A 10638-nucleotide genomic window follows, 5' to 3' on the forward strand; every position below is an offset into this window, starting at 1 on the left:
CCTTCAATTTATTCAGTGTTCTTTTTGATATTATAGCCTACATAATAGAGCAGTGTTGCAATTTTTTAAAGGAATTACCTTACTTGCTTTTTATCGGATAAGAAAATTCCCCCTACACAGGTACTCAAGTCTTATCTTATTAATATCAAAACCAGATCGTCAGAACTGCTTTCCTTTGCCTCTGTTTGCACCCTCTCATACAAACAACATATCAGTTAGTGAAGAGGTCACACAGCAGCTCAACAGAATGAACAAGTCTAAGCATATAACTATGAGAAACTTTAACATCGATTGAAAAGTTTACAATATTTCTTCCAGTCACCCCTTAATTCAGCTTAATGGATACACCCAATTATATCTACAAGAACATTTCTAGATATTTTTTCTGGCCATGAAAGTATAATTGGCTGGATACTTACCCTAGTGATATCCATCTAACTGGTACCATGTCTGATATCATTAGTGACATTTTGGCAAAGTATAAAAGCTTTGTTTCTTGAGAGGGGTCAGAATATTTGACATTTACATCTTCAAAATAGCTATCAGTTCATCAACCGGTCACCAGTGTACAAGCTACTACTGGAAGAAGCTGTATCATATTTCAACTAATATTTTTTTCTGAATACTACAATCAGAATTGCCCCACTACATAAAATTAAATCAGGTCTACAATTTTCCTCTGGATTTTCAAATTTGATCATGATGTCAGTCATAGACCACTTCTGGGTCATGTCTCATAAAGCTAGGGATGATGTGTCTCTGATTGAATTTAGTGCAATAAGAGTAAAAGGTGCTATTATAATCAACAAGTACTGCATGCAAGCAGCCCACAAAAATTCTAGACATCAAACTCCTCCATTCACAGATCTCAGTGATAATGAGATCCAACAGTCATAGGTTCATAGGTTCATAGGTTCATACTAGGATAAGCCTAGCCAGAGTGTGATTTTAAGTATACTGTGCCTCTGTCTAACAGTGACACAGATCATCAAGATTCCCTGGACTGGGATTTTATTCCAGAGTGAAGCATGTCCATTAATTCTGGGTTGACATGGCTTTATACGCCAGGCAAAGATCGCCTCTGAGCAGGTGGTATGCCACTGAGTAGAGCTGGTATGGCATCTGTTTGAGCCATTTGATCCTCTTGGTGAGGTACTTTGGGGTCTTTCCATTTGCTGCAGGTGTCTGGTAAGGTACATCCCAAGGCATTGTGCACAATGACCTCTGATCTAGATGTGAATCCCTTCATGATTAGGTGGGCTATATACAACTTGGGTCCCCAGGTCCCTAATTACTTAATGGATTACCACCTATGTGGTAATTATGACTATGCACTTGCTGGCACCAGTTGTCTGTTAGGATGCTTGTGTTGACTGTAGAGTCAATGCAGTCATCTGCAACTTAGACAGCCACAGTCCTTCCATGTTGGCAGAGAGGTCCCAGGACTAACTGGTTTGGAGTCTGACATAACCATGTGGGTTCTGTCCTTGAGCCAGTTTGCAACCCATCTAGTGACATGCTGATGAGCTTATCTATAATGCCTGAGTAGGGTATTGTACCACCTTCCCTCATCAATGGCCTTGGTGACTGTTTCCAAAGAAATTCACCAGGTTTAAGAGGCAGGATCTGCCCTTAACCAGTTCATACCATCAAAACATACAAACCAGCCAGTCTTCCTCCTATCATGTTTGCCTCCCATGCTGTTCAAGTTAGCCAAGTTACTAAGAAACCAAAACCAAGATCAGCAGCCACTGATTCTATTTCTTAAAATGCCTAAAAACTGCAGCTCATGCCATATTCCACACAACAACAGCCACCATTAATATATCTAGCAAAGAGTCTGTATACTGACATACCAGAATCATGCTCTGGATATCTGTGACACTAAGTGGAAACATCATTCATGCAGAGCAATTACAGGGTAATGTCTCTGCTCCTTCCAGTTTCTAAGATATTGGAGAAAAATGTACATAAGCAACATTCAGTCTACCTTTTCAATCACAATACTGTCTCAGGCACATAGCATGCATTCAACACTCATCCTGAGAATCCTGAACAGATAAGACACTCATGACTTAACAGAATAACTTAGATGTCAGCTTAACAAACTCAGATTTGCAGCATTATCCTGCTATATCACTCCAAAGTCTTTGATGCAGTTAATCATTCCACGCTCATGGAGGCAATGGCTAATTTAGGTTTTAAAATGAGTACAACAAGGTGGTTCACAGGCTGTCTGTGTAACTGTCATAGAAAGGTGCCATTCCTTCTTTTCTTCCAGTTAACATTAGTGCACCTAAGTTTCTGTACTTGTCTTTCTTCTTTTCACAGTTTTTCTGAAAGATGGGCTATTCACTGCAAAGCGGTATAGCAGATTATTCACTAGAGCCTGTTGATGGAAAACTTGAAATGTCATTTCATTACCCTCAGAACCTGCTTTGTAGCTTGGATCACCACATAAATGCCTCATACTCAAAGCTGATGCCATTTTCTTCCAAGTACATAACATGGACTGTTGTCATGACACCAAAATGTGTCATTAACTAGCAACCAGATGATCCTCAAAGTAAACATCACTGCACTAGATTCACCTGTTATTGAGGAATTAACCTCTGCCAAAATTCTTGCCTCTGTGAGGCTTATACTAAGACATACTCCCTACCACATAAAACAAAGTTCATCCCTGTCTATATTCAAGCCCAACTTGGATATATGGATGGGAAACAGAAAATTTACCCCCAGAACTGCCCCATGTACTACAAATGGACAGAGGTAGCTATTAAATGCTTTATCCCATGCATGGGTCCCCTCAAATTATCTATGGTATGATCCCAGTTATTCTCATTATGGGTAATATATAATTATTGACCACGTGATGAGTAAGGCCAATCTCTAACCATATGGAATATGTTAATTCAGTGACAAAAGGCTAATTTGGCTAGGCTTGAAATTGCCTGCAAGAGCCTATGAACCTATGAACTTATAAGACTGGTGTGAAACTAGGTAGATTATACTAGCAAGGTGTTTCTTCAGAGATATGTCAGAAGCTGCTAGAACAAGTTCTTTTTTTCTGACTTTCTTTCTGCCTTTTCTCATGTACTCTTCAAATCTTCTGGCTACAATGTAACTATCTCTACTGTATAACATGATCTTTAACAGAATAGTTACATTTCCTGAAGGTCGTACTACTAGATACTGCCAGCATATATTAAAGCAGCTACAATGGCTGGAATCCAAACCATATATCTATCATTCTACTGCCCTTTACATCGAAACTTCATTTCTTCATAACTCCTTATCTGTGATTGATACTATCACTTGTAGATGTTCCCTATATCAACTACAGGCCTCACTGTGGTAGCTAGTTGGCATACCAAAAACAAAAAATATTGATTTGGTGACATACATTGCACAGGCTCTGAAAAGAGCTACCATATATACCCAAAAGTTTATAACTTCTAGGAAACACTTCAAGAATACTATTCTTTGTAAAGCTTGCTACATAGTCATGGGTAATACAACTACCCATGTCATCTAATCTGGGCATTTGAACAAACCCTTAATACTCCACTAAGCTAAAGCTGTAATCATGCTCCCATTATGTGTTAATACCATTACCCAATCAACTGATTTCCTCCATTCACATTATGTCTTAATCATGAAAAAGCATAAACTGCTATTTTTTGTACCTAATGATCACTGTTGTCATAGCTCTTTGTCTAATTTTAATTTGCCATCAACAATTATTTATACTCCTATTTATACTTCAATTTAATGTTCGATTTCTCATTGTGAGGACATGCCATATGGAATATGGCTTAAAGTTATTTCACATACTACTTGAAGACTCTTCTTCTTCTCTTTTAGCTGTTCCCATTAGGGGTCACCACAGCAGATCATCTGTTTCCATATGTTCCTGTCCTCTGCATCTTGCTCTGTCACACCAACCACCTGCATGTCCTCTCTTACCACATCCATAAACCTTATCTTAGGCCTTCTTCTTTTCCTCTTACCTGGCAGCTCCATCCTTAGCATCTTTTTCCCAATATACCCAGCATCCCTCCTCAATACATGTCCAAGCCAATGCAATCTTGCCTCTCTGACTTTGTCTCAAAACCGTCCAGCCTGAGCTGACCCTCTAATATACTGCTTCGTAATCCTGTCCATCCTTTTCACACACAGTACAAATCTTAACATCTTTAATTCTGCCAGTTCCAGCTGTGATTCCTGTCTTTTTGTCAATGCCACCGTCTCCAACCCATACAACATAGCTGGTCTCATTACCCTCTTGTAGACCTTCCCTTTCACTCATACTGGTACTCGTCTGTCACAAATCACTCCTGGCACTCTTCTCCACCTACTCCACCCTGCCTATACTCTCTTCTTCACCTCTCTTCCACACTCACCATTACTCTAAACTGTTGATCCCAAGTACTTGAAGATTGATGTGGCATTTTAACCATTTGATGACTATCACATTTACTGTTCACCCTCTACCAATGTATCATTGTTTTCATAAACATGTTCTATATATATTGTCTGTTTTTGTGGTGGAAATCAAGTTGTCTTTCTTGGGTAAGAAATTTAAGTAGCTAACTAGGCAGATAAAAATAAAACAAATACAATATCTCTCTGGACCCAAACATACTTTTAAACATGATAGGGCTTATTGAGTAGTCATTTATAGTTTCTGTGCAGAGGGTGCAAAACCTAATCTCTACTTTTATATACAATGCTGTAATGTCAGTATTGATGCATTCAGATTGTTATTAATTCTAATAAGCCCAAGATATTAAACTGAATGTTACACAGGTTTCTATTTTTACAGTTAATGTAATTTATCCTTTTGTTTTGATTTCTCAGTCTCTGAATATTGCACACATTTCTATTATCTGTAATGTATTTGATTGCATCTATTTCATGGAAAAATAAACAAATCAAAAATTAAATATATTTGTGGCTGAGGATACCTCAAAGTATTCTGTTAATTTATCTTGTATACATGTTATTATCCTCATTATCTTTTGCAATTGTTGTATATAAGAGATTCCATCACTTCTTTAAACTCTCCATCTAACATGCTTGCCACCCTTGTTATTTTTTGTTAACCTTTCTTTTTCTTCTAGGCCATAGCCCTTTATTAGGCTGTCATTACTAAAAACAATGTTTATTAAATTCTACATCTCTGTGCATGACACCTGTGTAATAAGACATCTGAAATCCAGTTACCCATTAGGTTGTTAAAACCCAATACTCAGCCATCGCTGAAACCTGGTTGACACCATACATAGAGTGCAATCAACTTCAGTGAATCAGTTACTTCAGCTTCTGTAGAGACTGCACTAGTAAAAGAGCTGCTGAAGTAACCAAAATAGTAAACTGTTCTCCACTATGTGTCAACATCAGCTGCCCGAGGGACAAGGGGAAAACACTTGTTGTTTATTGCTTGCCTAGGGGATTCACAAACCCCAGAATAGGCTACATCTAGTTGAATCCAAAAAAAAAAAAACTAATCAAAGCAGATATGTTGAGAGTCTTCCGGAAGAAACATCATTCTGTGATGCATTAATATCCCATAAAATAAAGACAGCAATAGCAAAGAAAAAAAAATGACTGCATTTCCATGACCTGCTATCCTCTGATTAATACAGCAACTCAAGTGAACAAAAGAAATGAGGCAGTAAATATATATGGAGTGGTTATTAATAAAAAAGCTAAGAAAGTGTCATTATGCAAGGGCATTAGCAAGTTTACTGAATAATAATTTGCATACTTTCACAAATCAAAACACGTCTCTCTTCCAGTATTTTGTTATTGATTCTACTTTGTTTTGGCTTATTGTTTAAGAGTCACATGTTTTGTACTTTTGTCTTACCATTTTGTCTTTTGTTACTGTGGAGTTTCTGTCCACAGGACTGTAATCAGAGTAAAGATAGGACAGATGGGATAAAGTGTTAGGGGACATGACCATCAGATCTGAACTGGTCTTCAGTGTATACTGGCATTTAGAAGTAAATGCCAGCACTACAGTCCCAGTTAGAAATAAAGTGCTGTAACTCTCCATGTGAGGCAAGAATTGTCCAAGGAGTTTTTTTTTTGTTTGTTTGTTTGAGGGGGGATGACAGATTGGAGGACAACCCCAGTCTCTAATGAAAATGGACTATGACCATTGAACATGCCTTGTCAGCAGATGTAACAAAAAAGATACTTCTGCCTTACTGTATTTCAGATGACATCTGTTAATTGACAGGTGGTACTGTTAATGGCAAGTGAAGGGAGAGAGCTTGTGCTATGTAAAATAGTTGCAATGGTATAATCCTTTGCATTATTTGAATACTTTGTGGTGCATTAAACATTAAAATATTCTTTTCCCACATGCAGTGGTGTCATAGTGAGAGATGGAGATAAAGTCTTGTCTAGGGTCCAGGTTACACAAGTTGGATTAGTATCTCAAGCACTTCGTGTGACATGAGAGAGGAATGGTGAGTGTTTCCTGGTGGGGGTGCTGGCCAGCAAGCCCCACTACTGTGATGACCCAGCTACGTCTAGAGATTTGTTCTCATTAAGTCAATAGTTAATAAGCTGCTCACTCCGTGTGATAGTTTATGTTTTTTGCCAGTTGATTTTAATTCTTCCACTAGGCTGTGGCAGTTGTTCATAATATAACATTCCCATAAAGAAAGGGACTTAGGTTCATAGGTTCATAGGTTCATAGGTTCATACTAGGCTATCTGCCCAAGGGCATTTATAAGCCTAGCCCATAGTTATGTGGCTTTCGCCACCCCTTTAGTTTGAATAAAAACTATGCCTATCATTTTTCAAGCAGTGACACTGAAGTAATCCCTGGGGTATATCTGCGATCTCCCATCCATTGGTCAAGGGAATCTCTTGAACAAGGCGAGGTGTGTGCTCTGCCTCATGTACCGGATTTTGTTCCCACAGCATAGGAGTCTCTGGGTGATGAATTCCAGCACGCTCTCTTTATAAAGTCTCCGTGGTTCTGAGGGATCTGGGTTTTTTGTGAAGATCATTCATCAAATCTGGGTTTGCGACATGGCTGTTATATGTCAGGCACAGGTCACCAAAGAGCAATGAGACTGAGACTGAATAGCTGGAGTTCAGTCCGGAGCAGCACATACATATTTTTGAGACCCTTTATCCTTTTGGTGAGGAACTTTGGGGCTGCATCAGGTGTCTGGTCAGATACATTCCATTGTACTCAATCATAGGTCTAATGGTGATGAGTACAGGGACGATGACCTCCTTGATCTAGATGTGAATCCCTTCGCGGTCAGGTGGGCGATATAGAAGGTTTTTCTAACTACTTTTAGCAACATGAGTGTCAAGCGACTACTACTGTCCAACTTGGATTACAGATCCCTGATTTTTTTTTGCTCAGTGGATTGTCACCTATATGGTAACTAGGGGTAACCTAACTTGGTGTCATGGCTCTGGCAACCAGTTATCCGCTCTGTGAGGGCCCTTCTGGAGGATATTGTGTCTGATGTGGGTTAATTATGGCTTCAGTTTGCGTCATTCCACAAACTTTGGTCGCCAACCTCCCAGTTTTGCTTGTACTTCAGAAAAGTAGATGCCGAAGACTTCACCCAGGACTGAGATCATTTCTGTGGGACAATCACTTTGTGACAGCTTGAGTCTGACATGGCTCCAGCAACTCTGACCCTGTGGGGTTCTGTCGCTAGCCAGTTTGCAACCCATCTTGTGATGTATGGGTTTACATTCAAGCTGATGAGTTTTTCGATGATACCGGCCTTTGCCAGGTCGGTAGGCTGTATGGACTGCCTTCTCATCCATCAATGGCCTTGGTGACTGTCTCAAAAGTCAACCAAGTTTAAGAGATAGGATCTTGACAAAAGTTTCAAAAGGGCTGGATCCAAAGTCTGCAAGTTCCTCATGTCTTTATTTATTCCATTATGATCCACTCTCTCCATGGCTTTGCAGAGATAAGGCTTGCTTGCTTACTGGTATTAATTTCCAGGGTCTGTGCACACCCCGCTTATGAAGTGGGACCAATCCTGAGGTGACAGAGGCTGTTACAACTGTCCTCCTAATCCTCGTAATTCCTATGAAGCTTCATGAAGCACACAGCCGGGGACACCATCCGGTCCCATGGATTATGCTGTTTTACTTATAGTGAGGGGCAGTTCTCACCTGGAGATGTTTGGGGCTACAATCCTCTGGAATAGATATCTAAGTTTGCACTGAACCTGTCAGCATGTTTAGCAATGTGTGTAGGTTCAGTAATTTTCACATCATTTCTGAGCATATCTGGGAGTTTCCTCCTCCTCCAGGTATGATTGTATAGCCAAAATAGGCCAGTCTTTTTCTTGTTCTAGAGTCCTGGCGCAAATTTCTCTGTACCTGGTTCTTTGAGAGATTTTATTTTTTTCTCTTTTAGTTTTAAGGTGTATGATTTTCAAGCAGTGTCTTTTTAGATAAGATTTTGAGAGCTTTCAGTAGTTTCTCCTCCTTTGTTGTGGAGCTTTGCCTTAGTTGGGGTCCGTCGACTGACGGGGTGTCTTCTTGGGTACATTTGTTTTTAGTTTTCTTGTATCAGCTCTTTCCCAGCGCTTAGAGCTAGGTGATGGCTGCTTACCACATTGTAAGCGCCTCCCAGCTTTAAGCCGGAGTCTTGTTTAGACTTGGCATTTGGTCTTAAACAGCGGCTTAGGTAGAGTTTAGAGGTGTTGCACGGGAGTTACAGGTTTGAGCGGTCTTTTTGTTTCAGGTATGATTTGGAGACTTCCAGCGAGATTGCTTATGGTCTGATCTCTTTGATGAGGGTTTCCTGGTCTAAGTGGATGATGATGATCCCATGTTCGATGATGAGAGATTATTGTTTTCACTATCAGTTCAGGTTAACGGTTTGTCTTGGCATTGGTTTATGAATCCAGGAATCGAGTAGATGAGATCAAGGCTTATGGTAGTGTTGTTTATTCATTAGGGTGTGTTTGAAGTCACCTAGGCATGATGGTGTTTGTTCTCTTTAAGTTAGATAGTTCCATCGTGATAGGTGAAGGGTTCTATGTTCCTGAGTTTGGAGAGGGTGCATGGTAACATGCTACAAATTCGTGCAGAGCAAAGTCTGCTCTATGGTTAACGGATGTCTTGACGGTCTCCGGTGCATCCTGCTGTGCTGTGGAGAGGTGTCCTTGAGAATTATGCACTCTTCTTCTTTGGAAGGTGTTGTCCGGATTTATGGAACGACCCCTCCTAGTGAAAGTGTGGTTGTCCTTTTGGGGACCCTCTTATTTCTTGGAACCAGGTTTCTGTCACACAGACATCGATAGATATGATACAAAGAAGGCCTTTGAAAAGTGCATCTTGCCTTTGAGACTTCTGGCATTATTAAAGCATTACCCTTTGTTTTTTTTTTGAGTTTGGCCTGAAAAGGCAGGAATTTGAGGAGCACTGCCTAAAAAGCAGCATTGGCGTTAGTTTTTTTTGGTTTGCTCCGCCTGTTTGCCCAGGCGACAGGCCTAGCCGGCCCTATGGCCCAAGCTGCATTTGTCCTGCATGTCAGCCCAGGCAGACAAAGACATTGCCCCTTTTTTGAATGATTCATCAGAATTCTATTAGCAGGCATTAATCTTATCATCATCCATCACTGCAATGTGGCATCAATCTCATCTGAATACATGCCTGCTCGCTGTCAGGCCTCGCCATGGACCCTGGGCTAAGCATAATCAGGAGCCTCGACGCTGGCCAGGCGTTCAGAGAGATATAATGCGTCAGTCGCTGGACACCCAGCGTGGACTCAGGTCGAGGACACCAGCGTGACAATGATGCCGAGAGACCTGGCTTACCTGCTATGTATGGACCTGAGCCTCTATTAGTAGCGCTTCAGTCTGCCTTCGGGGGCACTTACTGTGTGAGCCGTGGACGTTCATATGGTGACCATGGACCAGCAACGATGCGTTTCTGGTATGACTGTTTGGTCTTTGGCATGGTGTTTGTTTGACACTGTTTGGTGGTGGTCTGTGTGGTGTATGTGCTGCATGTTGGTTCGTGTTTGGTGTTCGCTGGTGGCCTCCTTTTGATCAGAGCCCTGGATCAGAGTCTTTGTCTGAGATTGTGAGTATGTGTATGATGTGAAGGTGTGAGGTATATTGTGTGACTGGGTGTTGTGTGGTTCTCCTCCTGTCTGGTCTTGCCAGTCCTATGTTGAGAGAGCCAGTCCTGCAGTGAGAGCTGGTCCTCCAGTTTGGCCGTGCATTTATTTGTGTTTGAGAAGGAGAGGATTGAGAAGGAGAGGATTATGAGGTAACATGGCCCTCAATATTCATTCAATATTCCTGTGTTCAGGAGTTACTGGAACTAGAGACACTAGCAACTGATCCCCAGTAGTACTAGAAGTAGTAGATAAAGACTTTCTAAAGACCAAGGTGGGCTGGTGGGTGGCATCATACTCAATAAGAGTGTATCAAGGTCAAGGTACAATGGTGAGTAAGCTAGGCTCTTTTTACAGAGAGAGAATATCTCTGGGGGAAATCAAGTAGAGATGAACTTTTCAGTTATAGGATATGCTGGTTAGATCAGCAGTACAGTTTAGCATCACACACGAGATGAATAAACAGACTTCCAGAATGACTACTGGTGGGTGTCGTCAGACTTCAT

The sequence above is a fragment of the Protopterus annectens genome, chromosome 2.part1 (assembly GCF_019279795.1).
Source record: "Protopterus annectens isolate FY-2018-M chromosome 2.part1, PAN1.0, whole genome shotgun sequence".
Lineage (NCBI taxonomy): Eukaryota > Metazoa > Chordata > Ceratodontiformes > Protopteridae > Protopterus > Protopterus annectens.